The 19,445-nt window shown below is 41.3% G+C and overlaps 1 pseudogene; it reads left to right on the top strand.

The window, feature by feature from the left end:
- Positions 1-14,053, top strand: part of LOC135555090 (pituitary adenylate cyclase-activating polypeptide type I receptor-like) — a 62,482-nt pseudogene extending 48,429 nt beyond the window's left edge.
- Positions 14,054-19,445: the final 5,392 nt, after the last annotated feature.

Raw genomic sequence — 19,445 nt, 5'->3', positions numbered from 1 at the left:
GTTGTCTTGAGCTAGGCAGCGTGGAAAGTATCGCCTGGAGTGCCTTATCCAGGCCTGGCATGACCCCTGACCGATGTCTCCACAAGCCTCCTCCATTGCCTGTAGAAAGGGTATGCGTTGGTGGGGCTGGCGATCATCCACCTTCCAACGCCATGCAGGGAAGAATTCTTCAATACGATTCAAGAACGGAGAGTATGGGGGGGGGGGGATTGAGTGCAATGAAAAGTGGGTGACCTGTGAACCAATTGCGGACCACAACAGCCCGGTGGAAACTAACATTGTCCCAGATGACAAGGTATCTGGGATGCTCTGGCCCCTGGTCATTAGGGATTAGTCTGTTGTGGAGGATGTCCAGAAATGTGAGGGACAAACTGAAAAATGTAAAGATCTACTCAATTTAAGGTAAGTGCCTTAACCTGCTGTCCTTTCAAATTCAAATCAAAATGTTTCAGTTGGGCAGTTAGGTGCCTGCAAGAACCCCCACCAGCTAAGGAGATTCCTTGATGAATCCCATTCAGTTGACTAGGTATCCCCCTTTCCCTTCTTGGTTGAACCTTTTGGGGTCCATTTTCGGTGCCAAGAACCCTTAGATTCTTCGAAGAACTTTGAGGATCTTAGAAGAACCCTTGTTGAACCCATAATTTGTATAGTGCACTTTCTCTTTGAGGCTGGATACGCTTAGCCAAAGTACCCTTTCTCCCACCTCCACTAGGCTCATGATATGACCACAGCCTTGGACGGTACTATGGTAGGAACGGAGGCTCAGGTCTGTAATCATACAGGTCTCCTCTCAAGCATCCGGATCTAGGGTGTCCGAGTCCAGATGCTTCCCCACCTCCTCCAGTAACTCAGCCTGATAAGCCAACAATAAAGAGGTCATGTTGAGGTCTCTACTTACTTGGGCTGAGGCTTTGTACATTTCTGAAAAATGGAAGCAGTAAAGCCCTCTGCCTTTCCAGGGATTGAAGCGCTGGTGTTGTTAGTGACACGACACGAGGGGCTGAGGGGGTGAGCACAGTATAACTCTATAGACGTGAGACTAGTGGGGCGTTAGCTAGCAAGCATCTAATTCATGGTGAAGGCGTGCCATGGCTAGCTCAGTGCTGGAGGCCCTGGGAGGCACTGGGCTTTTACAAGTATTTCCAACATTATCCACTACTGTAGCTACAGGTAGAAAATCAATGCTAAATGTTCTGTAATTGACATAAGCTGTCTCCAATCAATCAATGTTTGGTTGTGCGTGTGTGTTTGCCAGGGGGATCGCCTGTGCCAAGGGAGGTGTAGCTCTGCGAATCTTAATCACACAAAACCCATTATTTGGCAAGGAGTCGTATTTGTAGATTTTTTATTTAACCTTTATTTAACTAGTCAAGTCAGTTAAGAAAAAAATCTTATTTACAATGACCTCCTTCCCTGGCCGAAACCTAACGGCGCTGGGCCAATTGTGTGCCGCACTATGGGGCTCCCAATTACAGCTGGTTGTAAAACAGCCTGGAATCGAACCAGGGTCTCTAGTGACACCTCTAACACTGAAATGCAGTGCCTTAGAGCACTGTGACACTCGGGAGTCCCTTGATAGATCAGTGATTCTACACCTCAAGCTGATCATCTCCAAGAAGTTGTAGTCAAAAATGGGTCAATTTGGGGCCGTTAAAGGGATGAGTCAATAAAACCAACCATGCAAGTATATTGTTGGGAGTTCTGTGGGTAGCCCTGGCCAGGAGTTGAACCCTAGTCTCTATTGTTTGGTGTGTGTTTCATTGTGTTCATTATTTCCTGCCACTATGGCCCGTATCTCTCTCTCTCTCCTCTTCTGTCATTGCCCTCTGTGGTGCATCTAATCCTCTATCTAATCAGTCTGTAGAAATAATAACACACAGCCCTCTGATCCCTTAGCCCATGACAACATGACAAAAAAACACACAAACATGTATGCATGCACACACACACACACACACACACACACACACACACACACACACACACACACACACACACACTCACACACACTCACACACACACACACACACACTCACACACACTCACACACACACACACACACACACACACACACACACACACACACACACACACACACACACACACACACACACACACACACACACACACACACACACACACACACACACACACACACACACACCAACAGCACCAACACAACACAACACATGCAATCATATACATGAGTATGATCATAAAGAAATAAACAGAACAGAGAGAAGACAGGTCCCTAGGCAATTAATTAGCCTGCTGCATTCTGAACTACAGTATTTCACTGTCTAGTATGATAAAGTATTGAACACTGTTTTACTGTAAACTTTCATTGCTTTGTGTCTTTGTTCTTTAACTATTGCAACGCACTGTATCAGGGGCATCATGCAACCCAAAAATCTGAACGGGCACAAAGTACGTGAGGATGGCTGGGGGGTGTTCTGGAGGGTGCTCATGCTACCCGTCCGTACGTTGGAGAATTTTGCAAATTTCAAACAATTGAAACAGATTTTCCCTGCGTTCTAGAGCCATAATTATTATGCTTAAATCTTAGTAAAAAATATCTGTACATTTTTTCTGCATATCTAGCATACCTCTTGAGCTGTCTATCCTCCTGACTGGTGGCTATTTTTAAAGAAACTAAATATGCTTCTCTGCATCTCTGCTCAAATCTGGGTAACATATTGAAAGGAATGTGAGTCTTATTCAGTACATTTAGTTATTACTTGCTTTTCTAAAGTCTACCAACCTGGCCAGCAGGAATGTCAGCTAAAATAGTTAGACAAGCTAGCTACTCTAACTTGATTGATAGCCTGAAATGGCTCCTTGGTAGCTAGTTATGAGGTTAGGAGATTGTGAACCAATCTGGGCCAGCTAAGCCAACTTCATGAAATTGCTAAGTGGCTAGTGGTCTTACAGAGAAAAAACAAACACATTTTTTTGTTCAAAATAAAAAAACAGGACGATTCATCCATATGGGACTGATGCCTCTGATCTGGAGAACTGAAGGAATTATGCAATTTTGCAATGCTGTAGTTTTGTCTGATTATTCTACTGTATGTGAGGGGAGAATGAACTGGTGACCCTCCTGTGTTCTGCCTGGGATAAGGAATTTGGGTAAAAGTATCTCCTCTCTCCTTCATGACCCGGAAACCGATAAGTGGTTGAGTGGTCGAGGACTGTCATATCGTTAGTAGGCAAACAGAATACGGTCCTCCCCTCCTCGATAGCCTCCTTTTGGCTTGGAAGCACTAGTGTATCATACTGCGGAAGAGTTTTGATATCTCCCACACCCTCTTTGAATCAGCTGTTGTATTGTCAGAGAGCAATGTGCTACATATGGTTTTATCTATAAAATGTTCTTAATTTGTTTTTATCACTGTACACATTTATTTTGGGATTCCACCCCTGTAAATGTAATTTGCCTGACAGAGTGCATGTGGAGAAGGATCGTCTCATTTCAAACAAGTGCATTTCCGTCCACATTCCCTCTCCTCGATTACCTTTGATCCTTTTCAAAAGGCGAGAGATGATGGAGGAGAGAGGACGCAGGAGGTGAGCAAATCTAGTTGAGAAAATACCTGCAGGCTACCAGCTCTGGTGGCTCCTCCTTCACACCCTCAGGGCTGGCCTATGATTGGTTGATCTGTTTCTCAGGTTACATCTTCAGGAACTGTACGAAGGATGGCTGGACAGAGCTGTACCCTACATATGAGGAGGCCTGTGAGTTCGCAGAGGAGTCAGAGACAGGATCAGAGGTTAGAGATATCACATCACTCACATACTGTACATTCTCTTTTAATCACTCTGTTATTCTGTCACTCATTGAAATGTTCCACTTTCATTTACATTTTACATTTAAGTCATTTGGCAGACGCTCTTATCCAGAGCGTTTACAAAAACTTTCAGTTTTGTTCTGTGGGAGAAGGAATGTCATGTTGATTCTGCCATTAGAAACAAATTGAACGAGGAAACCTCTAATGAACTATTCAGTCATGTGCTTGTTTGAATTATCTGGGCTGTACTGTACTCTCATTGTACATTGTAACAGACCCATTTCCCAGGCGCATCATGAAAAGTTACGCTTGCAGTTCAGAATCAGAAACCGGTCTGTTTACATATAAGTAAATGCGATCAAGTCCGACTTCAGATGCAGCTCGTGCAAGTAAGCAAACATGTAATCCAATGGATATCGTCTAACAACAATTGCAGATGTCATTGATTACCTAGGTCGTTCCACCGATTCGGTTAGAGAAGTGTAAAAGAAGTGAGAAATATATATTTTTTAAAATTTAAACATCTCAAGAGGGAAAAAATATTACTATTAAGTGCCTATTACGTGCCAAAGAAAGTAACAGGGTTGACCATACCAGGGTTGACGATTTCTTCTTAAATAAGCCATACATCCTCTTGTGACAAGGGGAATCAAAGCTTGTGTGCAACAGGGTGTGGAAACTGAATGCTAATTCACAAAATAAATGAAATTAAAACATTTCTAGCCTGTCTATGGGTAACAGGGTTGACGTGTTATGCTCGACCTGCTCAGTTTTCCACCACAAAACACCAGAAAATGTCCAAAAAAGGTAGAACCAGCTCACCTGCTTTTACTCTATGATTTGACTATTAGATGTACAATGTTTCTTTTCCTTTGAAAAATGGGAATTGTTTCACCGTAAGGAGAGTTCAGTTCATGTAGAAGTCTTGACCTTAAAATGAGGGACAGACATAAATGAATCACTAATCAAAGAAATGACTGTCAACTAACAAAATAACTTAGCCTTTACAATGATGGTGAAACGTGGATAAATGTTGGGATTAAGTGTGTTAAAATCTTCCTCGAAGTGACACAGGGATGACGGAGGAACATGTCAAAATAATGAATTTTGGCACTTTAAGCAATCCTTTATTCGTATAAAAAAATGTTTTATTGAATTCTCTGTGGTCTATATTAAAGCACAATTCATTTAATATTACAGGATTTTAAATGAAATATCGGTGCACAAGTTCTACTTAAAACTTTAACGGATGGCTTTTCGTGGGACAACCCACCTAGGACGCTAACAAGCCAGTGATTCAAGGTAAAATATTACAAAAAGTGCTCGATAAAGCCAGAAGAATAATATACTTGTTGAGCAAGCTATAGCAATCAGTCTTGTGTGTTTTCCTCGGTCATCGTTCATTCTCTGCAAAGTTTTTCCAGGTCCAGAGATCAGTGTATAGCTACAGTGCCTTTTGAAAGTATTAACACCCCGTGACTTTTTCCACATTTTTTGTTACAAAGTGGGATAAAATGGATTTAATTTGTCAATGATCTATCTACACAAAATACTCCTGTTTTAGTTCATGGAAAATAAAACACAAATATATATTGATATGACTGAATCAGTTTTTCCCTGTGATTAGCTCTATTCCTTTTCTTTTTATCCTAAAAAAATCCCTTACCGATGACAAGCATACCCATAATATGATGCAACCACCATCATTCTTGAAAATGTTGTTGGAACAATGTTGTGTACAGTTCACGCTTTGTATTCAGGACAAAAGGTTTACTTTGCAGCATTCATTTATGTTAGTATTGTGGAGTAACTGCAATGCTGTTGATCCATCCTCCGTTATCTCCTATCACAAACATTAAACTGTGTAACTGTTTTAAAATCCCCACTGGCCTCTTGGTGAAATCGCTGAGTGGTTTCCTTCCTCTCCGGCAACTTATTTAGGAAGGGCTCCTCTATCTTTGTAGTGACTGGATGTATTAATACACCATCCAAAGTGTAAGATGAATAACTGCGTTATGTTCAAAGGGATATACAATGGCTGCTTTATTTACCCATCTACCAATAGGTGCCCTTCTTTGCGATCCATAGGAAAGTTCCCTCATCTTTGTGGTTGAATCTTTGCTTGAAATTCACTGCTTGGCGCAGGGACCTTACAGATAGTTGTATGTGTGGAGTACAGAGATGGGGTAGTCATTTAAACACTATTATTGCACTCAGAGTGAGTCCATGCAACTTATTACAGTGCATTTGGAAAGTATACAGACCCCTTTACTTTTTCCACATTTTGTTACGTTACTGCCTTATTCTAAAATAGAATTATTCTTTTTTTTCCCCTTATCAACCTACACACAATACCCCATAATGACAACGTGAAAACAGGTTTTTAGAAATCTTTGCATTTCAAGGGGTCTGAATATTTTTCAAATGCACGGCATTTTTACTCCTGAACTAGTTTAGGCTTGCCATAACAAAATAGTTGAATATGTATTGTCTCAAGACATTTAGGCTTTCATTTTTTTAAATTAATTTTAAAAAATTTACTGTTTTCTAAAACATATTTCTACTTTGACGTTATGGGGTATTGTGTGTTGATCGGTGACACAAAATCTCAATTTAATCCATTTTAAATTCATGCTGTAACACAACAAAATTAGAATGTTTTCCTTTCGATTGTGGACTTCTGTACACAACAGCTGTCTGTGACCAGGCAAAAAAACTAAGCCAAACATTCATACCATAACTGCTAACCGCTACACAATCCAATCCATGTGTACAACCACACAGTACAGTAAGTCATATGTTGGATAAACTTAGCCAGCTATCTAAAATAAATAGCATTACTCTGTTTGAGTAAGGTTGCTGAGCTCTCTCTCTCTCTCTCTCTCGATGGACAACATGTCAGTTCATGCCGTAAGAACTCTCATAAGTTGGTAGAAGTTTCCATAATTACGGTGTAAGTATTTGGTAGCGGTGAGATCCAAGATCCTCCTTGGTTTTGTATTGAAGTCAATGTACCCACAGATGGAAAAGAAAAGCTGTCTTCCGGCTACTCCATTGTGTTATGTTAGAGAGTGCTCCTGAGGCTACTGTAGACCATTGCAAAAAAGTGTTTTAATCAGCTATTTCGTGACATGTGAATATATTTAGTATTGTTTTATCTAAAAAGGATGAACTTTTTTCATGTGTCACTATTTAAACTTTTATGAAATTCGCTGAGTAGGTTGGTTCTCCCCTTCCTCCTCTGAGGAGCCTCCACTGCTCCACACACCCTCTGTCACTTACATAATAGAAGACCCAGACACACACACACTTGCCGAGGCCATGAGAAAGGTGTGTGATCGTGCCATGCATGTGAAAACACTAATTAAGAAGTTTCACTCCCCAGGCAAAAACCCAACAATACCTTTCCTGTCTGGATAAGTTAGTTTGCTAAGCTGACGTTGTTTTATCTACTTGTCAGTATATGATAATTATATAAATATATGATTGAGTATATGCAGGCAAGGTATTGGTGGTATTTGAAGTTTTTAAATTTTTTGAAAATGTAAAAAACTTCAAACAGAAAAACCTTATTGACATAAGTATTCAGACCTTTTGCTATGAGACTCAAAAATGGAGCTCAGGTGCATCCTGTTTCCATTGATCATCCTTGAACTCTTTATACAACTTGATTGGAGTCCACCTGTGGTAAATTCTATTGATTTGACATGATTTGGAAAGGCACACACCTGTCTAGATAAGGTTCCACAGTTGACAGTGCATGTTAGAGCAAAAACCAAGCCATGAGGTCGAGGGAATTGTCCTAGAGTTCCGAGATAGGATTGTGTTGAGGCACAGATCTGGGGATGGGTACCAAAATATTTATGCAGGCTTGAAGGTCCCCAAGAAGACAGTAGACGCCATCATTCTTAAACGGAAGAAGCTTGGAACAACCAAGACTCTTCCTAGAGCTGGCCACCTGGCAAAACTGAGCAATTGGGGGAGAAGAGCCTTGGTCAGGGAGGGGACCAAGATCCCGATGGCCACTCTGACAGAGCTCCAGAGTTCCTCTGTGAAGATGGGAGAACCTTCCAGAAGGACAACCTTCTCTGCAGCACTCTACCAATCAGGGCTGTATGGTAAAGTGGCCAGACGGAAGCCACTCCTCAGTAAAAGGCACATGACAACCCGTTTGGAGTTTACCAAAAAGCACCTAAAGGACTTTCAGACCATGAAAAAAAAAGATTCTCTGGTCTGATGAAACCACGTTCGCCTGAATGCAAAGTGTCACATCTGGAGGAAACCTAGCACCATCCCTACGGTGAAGCATGGTGGTGGAAGCTGTGGGGATGTTTTTCAGCGGCATGGACTGAGAGACAGAGAGATACCTGCTCCAGAGCGAAGCTGGTTCACCTTCCAACAGGACATCGACCCTAAGCATACAGCCAAGACAACACAGGAGTAGCTTCGAGACAAGTCTCTGAATGTCCTTGAGTGGCCATCTCTGGAGAGACCTGAAAATGGCTGTGCAGCGAAACTCCCCAAATACAGGTGTGCCAAGTTTGTAGCGTCATACCCATGAAGACTCAAGACTGTAATCGCTGCAAAAGGTGCTTCAATAATGTATTGAGTAAAGATTCTGAATACTTATGTAAATATGATATTTCTTAAACCTGTTCTTTATTTGTCATTATTGTGTATAGATTAATGAGGGATTTTTTTTTACCTCTCCTGGGGAGGGGGCAGTATTTTCGTGGCGCACCTGCCTGGATGAAATATGTTTTTCATGCTTTTGTATGAGTGGCGCTGTCCTCAGATAATCGCAGGGTGTGCTTTCGCCGTAAAGCCTTTTTGAAATCTGACACAATGGCTGGATTAACAACAAGTGAAGCTTTATTTTGATGTATTACACTTGTGATTTTATGAAAGTTAAATATTTATAATTCTGTAGTTTGAATTTCCCGCTCTGCAATTTCACCGGATGTTGGCCAGGTGGGACGCTACTGTCCTGCCCATAAGAAGTTAATCCATTTTAGAATAGGGCTGTAACGTAACAAAATGTGGATAAAGTCAAGGGGTCTGAATACTTTCCAAATGCACCGTAAGCCCTTTTTGGTTTCCAACTTCACTTGCACACCATTTTTCTATCTGTACTGTTTTGTCTTTCACTAGTTTTCTTTGGTGCAAATAAATGAACCTCCCCCCAAATACTAAAACCAGTACTTCATGTTTCTTTTTACCTTTCTCCTGTTGATTTCCAGACAACATACTTTTTGACCATCAGTCAGGTGTACACTGCTGGATACGCCACCTCCCTCATCTCCCTCATATCAGCCATTTTTGTCTTCGCTGTGTTCAGGTAACACTAGGACATACTCAGTCCAATATTAGTTCCTAAGAGATACACAGATACATGATAAATAGATAACACTGTAAGAATGGACTGCATTCATATAGGTATTATAGTTTATAATGGTACATTATATATTCTATGGGAATACATTTGAAAATATGGACCCTCTAAACTCGCCTGACAGGAAATGAGGTCAGTTTGATAAGAAGTTAACTCACCCGTACAGGAAGTTCCACTGTACCAGGAACTACATCCACATCAACCTCTTCTCCTCGTTCATCCTGAGAGCCAGTGCCGTCTTCATCAAGGATGGGGTTCTTTTTGCTGATGAGAACTTCGACCACTGCTTCATGTCCACTGTGAGTGCCATGATGTCATCAACAAAGGACACTTCCTACACAGGATTTAATGTCCCTAAACTGTCTCTAACTCCCTGTGACTTCTACCTCTTACACCACCATATACAGTATTTAGATATTCTATACCGTATCTACATTAACTTCATGTAAGTTCATCGAGTATCCCACAGATCTATACTAAGTTCCTGAAACTTTATAAGTCTTCATCCTAGAACTTTCCTCCTTTGAATGTCATTGCCTTCAGAGTGTATGACTCATCTTGTAGTATGGGAACAGTGAGAGATGGTGAACACAATCTCACTAGAACACATTTTAAGTTATTGAAACGAGTCTGTGAGAGAGCGAGTCGAGACTTTCTCCTCAATATATTTTATGCTGATACATGCTTCTAAACAGAGCGAGTCGTCCAGTTGAGAGAAAAGGGGAATTCTATACTTAGAAAGTAAATCCACAGCACAGAGAGGAGATCGAGGCAATAGAGAGTCAACTATAGAAAGGTGTGAAAGTGTGATTGTGTCTCAGGGAGTCATTGGCATGGTGGATGGGGAACCCAAGGGTGAAGGGGAGGGGTGGAGGTGGCAGTGTGCAGGTAATTTAATTTAAAATTTCCTTGAATATTGTTGCACATTGCGTATTATAATATAAAGTTAATAACATTATTATTTACATATTGTAACATAGTGGTAACTATCCCGAAATTGGGTTATGCATGGGTTTTTGTGGAACTCATACACTTGTGTAAGCCTCATTAAAACTACAAAAGTGTCAGTGAACCGGAACAGATGAACCGGAATGACATTTACTCTCACGGTTGGCCAAAAATAACTATGTGGCAGCCACGCCCCTACTAAGCCACACCTCCAGTCTTCTGATCTGACTCACTGGGTCATATCTCAATATCCCAGCATCAACAACCCAACATTTTCCTTTTTAAAGAAAACAATTCAACAACTAAGTGACCCAATGCCTGTAACCCAGCAATTGGGTCAGCCAAACAACACAGCATTTTTTTTAGTGTGTGTATATTGTGTTCTCCTGCAGACGGCGTGTAAATCAGCAGTGGCGTTCTTCCAATTCAGCATCCTGGCTAACTACTTCTGGTTGCTGGTCGAGGGCATGTACCTCCAGACCCTCCTTGCCCTCACCTTTGTCTCACACAATAAGTACTTCTGGTGGTACACACTCATCGGCTGGGGTAGGTGACCTTTCTCAATCTGTCCTTTTTCTTTCTATCTCTCTCCCTCTTTCTGTCTTTCGCACACACACCTATCTCTCTTTTCACACTCACTCTCTCTCTCTTTTTCTCTCTTCCCTTCTCCCTCTCTCCTCAACAACTCAGAGGCATGGCTTTGTTACAGCATCTTGCTGATGTTTGTCCATTCTCTGTGTCTGTTAGGTCTCCCAACCACAGTATTGTTGGTGTGGGTTCTGACACGAAACTTCTATGATAACAGAGGGTAAGTATGGAAACTAGCATTTGCTTTGAATTTACTCTGAATTGATATGGTCATATAGCCTAAAAATTCATACATGAATCCTAATGTAATACCATTGGAGATTGGTTATAATACAGTACTGTCTGATATCATCTTGTTCTGTCCCAATGTAGTTGCTGGGACGACACCGATGTGGCCTTCATTTGGTGGATTATCAAAGGGCCTATAACTGCATCACTGCTGGTGAATAGCCTAACACTCACCTACCCTTACCTAACACTAACCTCAAATCTAACCCTGACCGTGGTCTCCACCCGAAACCTACCCTTAGCCTCAACTCCAACCCTAACCCACCCGTTGTTGTAAAGTATTCAGCCCTAACTCATCCTCTTTCTCCACTGCTTAAGGTCAACTTCATCATCTTCATTAATGTGATCCGTATTCTGGTCCAGAAGCTAAAATCTCCCGGTGCCAGGGGACACAACACAGGCCACTTCATGTGAGTTCCCCCCCCCCCCCTCCTCACTCACACACACACACACGCACACACACACACACACACACACACACACACACACACACACACACACACACACACACACACACGCACACAACGATGATGGTTCAGTGACCACGCTTGCGTGATGAGTAAATCTCAGACCAGAACAGTTGTAATGGCTCCCTCAACAAATGCCTACGCATTGACCTAGAGGGTTAATTGCTGTTTGTGTGCGCGTGTGTGTGTGTGCGCAGGAGGCTGGCTAAGTCCACCCTGTTCCTGATCCCTCTGTTTGGGATGCATTACATGGTGTTTGCCTTCCTACCAGAGAACACAGGAGAGGAGGCACGCATCTTCATAGAGCTGGGTCTGGGATCCTTCCAGGTAGATGTGTGTGTGCGTGAGTGCCTGTATCGCATGCCTGCTCACGTGTGTGTGTGTGTGTGTGTGTGTGTGTGTGTGTGTGTGTGTGTGTGTGTGTGTGTGTGTGTGTGTGTGTGTGTGTGTGTGTGTGTGTGTGTGTGTGTGTGTGTGTGTGTGCGTGCGTGCGTGCGTGCGTGTTTATGCAACGTACAGAATGTGACGTGCAACGTGTGTTGGGGATGACGCTGTCTGAATAAGTGTATTTTGACGTAATACAGTTGAAGACGGAAGTTTACATAAACTTAGGTTGGAGTCATTAAAGCTAATTTTTTATCAATGGGAGCAATTTCCAAATGCCCGACGGTATCACATTCAACTGTACAAACAATAGTACCCAAGTATAAACACCATGGGGCCATGGGGCCATGCAGCCGTCATACCGCTCAGGAAGGAGACGTGTTCTGTCTCCTAGAAATTAATGTACTTTGGTGCAAAAAGTGCAAATCAATCCCAGAACAACAGCAAAGGACCTTGTGAAGATACTGGAGTAAACAGGTACAAAGGTATCTATATCCACAGTAAAACAAGTCCTTTATCGACATAACCTGAAAGGCCACTCAGCAAGGAAGAAGCCACTGCTCCAAAACCACCATAAAAAAGCCAGACCACGGTTTGCAACGGCACATGGGGACAAAGATCGTACTTTTTGGAGAAATGTCCTCTGGTCTGATGAAACAAAAATAGAACTGTTTGGCCATAATGACCATTGTTATGTTTGGAGGAACAAAAGGGAGGCTTGCAAGCCGAAGAACATCATCCCCACCGTGAAACACGGGGGTGGCTGCATCATGTTGTGGGGGTGCTTTGCTGCAGGAGAGACTGGTGCACTTCACAAAATAGATGGCATCATGAGGCGGAAAACTATGTGGATAGATTGAAGCAACATCTCAAAACATCAGTCAGGAAGTTAAAGCTTGGTCGCAAATTGATCTTCCAAATGGACAATGACCCCAAGCATATTTCCAAACTTGTGGCAAAATGGCTTAAGGACAACAAAGTCAAGGTATTGGAGGTATTGGAATGGCCATCACAAAGCCCTGACCTGTGTGCAAGCAAGGAGGCCTACAAACCTGACTCAGTTGCACCAGCTCTGTCAGGAGGAATGGGCCAAAATTCACCCAACTTATTGTGGGAAGCTTGTGGAAGGCGACCTGAAACGTTTGACCCAAGTTAAACAATTGAAAGTCAATGCTACCCAAATACTAATTGTGTGTATGTAAACTTCTGACCCACTGGGAATGTGATGAAAGAAATAAAAGTTGAAATAAATCAGTCTCTCTACTATTATTCTGACATTTCACATTCTTAAAATAAAGTGGTGATTCTAACCGACCTAAAACAGGGAATTTTTACTTGGATTAAATGTCAGGAATTGTGAAAAACTGAGTTTAAATGTATTTGGCTGAGGTGTATGTAAATATCCGACTTCAGCTGTATATGATCTTGTAATAACGTAGCTAGTCAAAATGGCCTGATGTACAGTACAACTCACTTTCTATTCCTTCTTCTTAGGGCTTTTTTGTGGCTCTGCTCTACTGTTTCCTGAATGGAGAAGTAAGCAGGGGGGTTATCAACATAATTAGAACTTTGATTGAATAACACTCAGTGTTCTTACTGCGGAGACGAAGATGAAAATCCCAAATTCTTATAATAGACTGCTTTCTCAAGTCTCTAATGTCCAGATTATCTTAAGTACTGTATAGACCTCTCAATGTGCTTTTAAATGAGAGTTTTTCTCTCTCTCTCTCTCTCTCTCTCTCTCTCTCTCTCTCTCTCTCTCTCTCTCTCTCTCTCCCCCCATCAATTCTCTCTCCCCCAACTACTATATCACTCTCTCTGACTGTGTGTGTGTGTGCGCGCGCGTGCGTGCATGTGTCTAGGTGCAGGCGGAGCTGAAGAAGCGTCTGTGGAAGTGGCAGACCCAGGGCTATATGAGCTACAGTAGGAGAAGACGCACCCTATTCACAGAGAGCTCCACCGTCACACAGATCTCTGTGCTGGAGAAGTCCTCCCCCAAGGAACTGCCCTGCATCAGTGACACATACACACTCACACACACCGACACACACACACACTCACACACAGCTCTGTCTCAATCTGTGACGACACACACACCCTAACACACAACTCTGAGTCCACCTGCTCTGACACACTCACACACACTGTCTGAGTGAACAAAAATTAAATGTCTCTCTTTTCCTTCTCCTTCAATCCCTAAATATCAGATAGAACTGTCTCTAGAGAGGTCTCTTTGAATGTTGTTCTATAGATTGTGGTATCTGTTGTGTTGACTGATTGGCTTGGCTGGGGGGTTCCATAGACTGACGAAGAACTCTACAGGAAAATCCTTGAGTCCCTATATCACAATTTCCACCGTTTGACCAGATTCCCAACTGAAGCAACCCTTATAGTATCTACAATATACAGTATATTTCATAGTACAATGATATACACAGCCTTGTGTGTCAGGGCATTTCGAACTGTGCTGTGTTTGGGTTGTTTGCTGTTATTTTTGCCAGACATGGGCTTTGCTGGCTGTGTGCTCTAGTCACTACAATAGACTCTAGTGGACTGTGCTTGTATCCAGAGTAGTAAGAAATCAAACAGTGCCTGCATCTGAAATGGCAAATTATTCCCTATATCGTCCATGTTCAACTGACCTCTCTCCCCTCATCAACCTGAAGTGTACAGAGAAGAACAACCACTTATCAGTGGTGGAAAAAGTACCCAATTCTCATACTTGAGTAAAAGTAAACGATACCTTAATAGAAAACTACTAAAGTAAATTTGAAAGTCACCCAGTAAAATAATACTTGAGTAAAAAGTCTAAAAGTATTTGGTTTTAAATATACTTAAGTATCAAAAGTAAATGTAATTGCTAAAATATATTTAAGTATCAAAAGTAAAAGTATAAATTATTTCAAATTCCTTATAAACAAGACAGCATCATTTTTTATTTTTTATTTACTGATAGTCAGGGGCATGCTCCAACACTCAGACATCATTTAAAAACGAAGCATGTGTTTAGTGAGTCCGCCAGATCAGAGGCAGTATGGATGACCAGGGATGTTCTCTTGATAAGTGTGTGAATTAGACAATTTTCCTGTCCTGCAAAGCATAAAAAATGTAACGAGTACTTTTGGGTGTCTGGGAAAATGCATGGAGTAAAAAGTACATCATTTTCTGCAGGAATGCAGTGAAGTAAAAGTAAAAGATGTGAAAAATACAAATTGTACAGTAAAGTACAGATGCCCCAAAAAACTACTTAAGTAGTATTTTCAAGTATATTTCCTTAAGTACATTACACCACTGCCACTTCTACCTTATGGATTGTAATTGCAACATGTTGCACAGTGCAGTAGCACATCTGGAGCACTACACTGTACAATTATTTATTTAGACCCTCTTGTTTTTTTGTGATTAACAATAGATGTGTAAATCGACATGAATGAATGAATGATATAGTCTAGTATGGGTTGTGTTTTTGAAACTGTGCACTCCTGTTTTCCTGGATTACATTGCATTTATTTAGAGATACAGAACCAGATTTTATAAATACAAATTTCAATTTATTTATATAAAATATCATATTTGAGCAATCAATACAATACAGTGCCATGAAAAGGTATTTGCCCCCTTTCTAAATGTTTGATTTTTTAAATACTGAATGTTATCAGATCTTCAACCAAAAACAAATATTAAATAAAGGGAACCTGAGTTTAAAAAAAATGGTATACTTGTTATTATAATTTTTTAAAAGTTGTACCCCTTTTTTGTGGTATCCAATTGGTAGTTACAGTCTTGTCTCGTTGCTGCTACTCCTATACGGAGTCAACATGAAAATGTCTAAAAAGCAACACATTTAATGTTTTGGAATGGCCTAGTAAAAATCCAGACCTAATCCCAATTGAGATGTTGTGGCAGGACTTGAAACGAGCAGTTCATGCTTGAAAACTCACAAATGTCGGTGAGTTACAGCAGTTATGCATGGAACAGTGGGGCAAAATTCCTCCACAGCAACTTGAGAGACTGATCAACAACTACAGGAAGTGCAGATAAGGTGACGCAAACAGCTATTGAGTGTAAGGGGGCAATTACTTTTTCACAATTACTTCTTGAGTGTTGCATAACTTTGTTCATGAAATAAATATGTAATTGTCGTGTTATTGTTCACTCATGTTCCCTTTATCTAATATTAGGTTTGGTTGAAGTTCTGATTCAGTATCACAAATATGGGGCAAATACTTTTTCATGGTGCTGTATATACAGTGCCTTGTGAAAGTATTCGGCCCCCTTGGACTTTGCGACCTTTTGCCACATTTCAGGCTTCAAACATAAAGATATAAAACTGTATTATTTTGTGAAGAATCAACAACAAGTGGGACACAATCATGAAGTGGAACGACATTTATTGGATATTTCAAACTTTTTTAACAAATCAAAAACTGAAAAATTGGGCGTGCAAAATTATTCAGCCCCTTTACTTTCAGTGCAGCAAACTCTCTCCAGAAGTTCAGTGAGGATCTCTGAATGATCCAATGTTGACCTAAATGACTAATGATGATAAATACAATCCACCTGTGTGTAATCAAGTCTCCGTATAAATGCAACTGCACTGTGATAGTCTCAGAGGTCCGTTAAAAGCGCAGAGAGCATCATGAAGAACAAGGAACACACCAGGCAGGTCCGAGACACTGTTGTGAAGAAGTTTAAAGCCGGATTTGGATACAAAAAGATTTCCCAAGCTTTAAACATCCCAAGGAGCACTGTGCAAGCAATAATATTGAAATGGAAGGAGTACCAGACCACTGCAAATCTACCAAGACCTGGCCGTCCCTCTAAACTTTCAGCTCATACAAGGAGAAGACTGATCAGAGATGCAGCCAAGAGGCCCATGATCACTCTGGATGAACTGCAGAGATCTACAGCTGAGGTGGGAGACTCTGTCCATAGGACAACAATCAGTCGTATATTGCACAAATCTGGCCATTATGGAAGAGTGGCAAGAAGAAAGCCATTTCTTAAAGATATCCATAAAAAGTGTCGTTTAAAGTTTGCCACAAGCCACCTGGGAGACACACCAAACATGTGGAAGAAGGTGCTCTGGTCAGATGAAACCAAAATGGAACTTTTTGGCAACAATGCACAACATTATGTTTGGCGTAAAAGCAACACAGGTCATCACCTTGAAAACGCCATACCCACTGTCAAACATGGTGGTGGCAGCATCATGGTTTGGGCCTGCTTTTCTTCAGCAGGGACAGGGAAGATGGTTAAAATTGATGGGAAGATGGATGGAGCCAAATACAGCACCATTCTGGAAGAAAACCTGATGGAGTCTGCAAAAGACCTGAGACTGGGACGGAGATTTGTCTTCCAACAAGACAATGATCCAAAACATAAAGCAAAATCTACAATGGAATGGTTCAAAAATAAACATATCCAGGTGTTAGAATGGCCAAGTCAAAGTCCAGACCTGAATCCAATCGAGAATCTGTGGAAAGAACTGAAAACTGCTGTTCACAAATGCTCTCCATCCAACCTCACTGAGCTCGAGCTGTTTTGCAAGTAGGAATGGGAAAAAATTTCAGTCTCTCGATGTGCAAAACTGATAGAGACATACCCCAAGCGACTTACAGCTGTAATCGCAACAAAAGGTGGCGCTACAAAGTATTAACTTAAGGGGGCTGAATAATTTTGCACGCCCAATTTTTCAGTTTTTGATTTGTTAAAAAAGTTTGAAATATCCAATAAATGTCGTTCCACTTCATGATTGTGTCCCACTTGTTGTTGATTCTTCACAAAAAAATACAGTTTTATATTTTTGTTTGAAGCCTGAAATGTGGCAAAAGGTCACAAAGTTCAAGGGGGCCGAATACTTTCGCAAGGCACTGTACCTAGACAACACATCTTAATGATTTCATTGTGATCAATCAAATATTTTTGTATCATATATGTAACTGTACTGTAGGTAATAGGTTTATATAATTAAATGAGTAGGTTAATCAAATCAAATATGACATACTTGAAATAGAAATATATACATTTTATATTTCAACAATTGCAAAGAAGATGTGTTACATACTTTGTGTGCTATCATTACATTTTAGAGAATGGTTATTGTATTAACATATTTATTTGACTATACGTTCAAACTGTACAGTATGCGTATGTTTTCAGATATTTGTATTGTGTAGTTGGGAAATGTGCAGTTTTTGGATTAACGTGTCTGTTTATTTCTTGCTGTCAATAATTGCATTTCTCCACAAGGGAGCACTGGAGAGTCATATTTTATTTTTGTCAATGTAATACATTATATATACAAAGTATGTGGACGCCCCTTCAAATTAATGTTTTCGGCTATTTTTGCCACACCCTTAGCTGACAGGTGAATAAAATTTATCACACAGCCATGGAATCTCCATAAACAAACATTAGCAGTAGAATGGCCTTACTGAAAAACTCAGTGACTTTCAACATGGCACCGTCATAGGATGCCACCTTTCCAACAAGTCAATTCGTCAAATTTCTGCCCTGCTAGAGCTGCCCCAATCAACTGTAAGTGCTTTTATTGTGAAGTGGAAATGTCTAGAAGCAACAACAGCTCAGCCGCAAAGTGGTAGGCCACACGAGCTCACAGAACGGGACCGGTGAGTGCTGAAACGAGTAATGTGAAAATTGTCTATCCTCGGTTGCAACACTCACTACCGAGTTCCAAACTACCTCTGGAAGTAACATCAGCACAACAACTGTTTGTCGGGAGCTTCATGAAAAGGGTTTTCATGGCTGAGCAGCCGCACACAAGCCTAAGATCATCAAGCGCAATGCCAAGCGTTGGCTGGGGTGGTGTAAAGCTTTACACCACCATAAGACTCTGGAGCAGTGGAAACGCATTCTCTGGAGTGATTAATCACACTTCACCATCCGGCAGTCCAAAGGACAAATCTGGGATGCCAGGAGAACGTGTCCTGCCAGAATGCATAGTGCCAACTGTGAAGTTTGATGGCTAAGCACCTTAACTCTACAGCATACAACGAATTCTAGACAATTCTGTGCTTCCAACTTTGTGGCAACAGTTTGGGGAAGGCCCTTTCCTGTTTCAGCATGACAATGCCCCTGTGCACAAAGCAAGGTCCATACAGAAATGGTTTGTCGAGATTGGTGTGGAAAAACTTGACTGGCCTGTACAGAGCCCTGACCTCAACCCCATCGAACACCTTTGGAATTAATTGGAACCAGGCTTAATGGCCCAACATCAGTGCCCAACCTCACTAATGCACTTGTGGCTGAATGTCCCTGCAGCAATGTTTCAACATCTAGTGGAAAACGTTCCCAGAAGAGTGGAGGCTGTTATAGCAGCAAAAGGGGGACCAACTTCATATTAATGCCCATGATTTTGGAATGAGATGTTCGACAAGCAGGTGTCCACATACTTTTGGTCATGTAGTGTACATTTTCTGAACAAGTACAAAGTCAGAAGTATTGGTACTGTAAAATGTGACAAGAAAATAGAACTGATCTGATTGACTGATAAATTGTTACCTCTTGAAAGGATCAATGGATTTATCACTTGAACTTGAGCTCCTGTGTAAACAGCTTTTTTGTTAT

This window comes from Oncorhynchus masou, chromosome 15 (genome assembly GCF_036934945.1).
Source record: "Oncorhynchus masou masou isolate Uvic2021 chromosome 15, UVic_Omas_1.1, whole genome shotgun sequence".
Classification (NCBI taxonomy): domain Eukaryota; kingdom Metazoa; phylum Chordata; class Actinopteri; order Salmoniformes; family Salmonidae; genus Oncorhynchus; species Oncorhynchus masou.
This window is presented reverse-complemented; position numbering and strand designations above follow the sequence as displayed.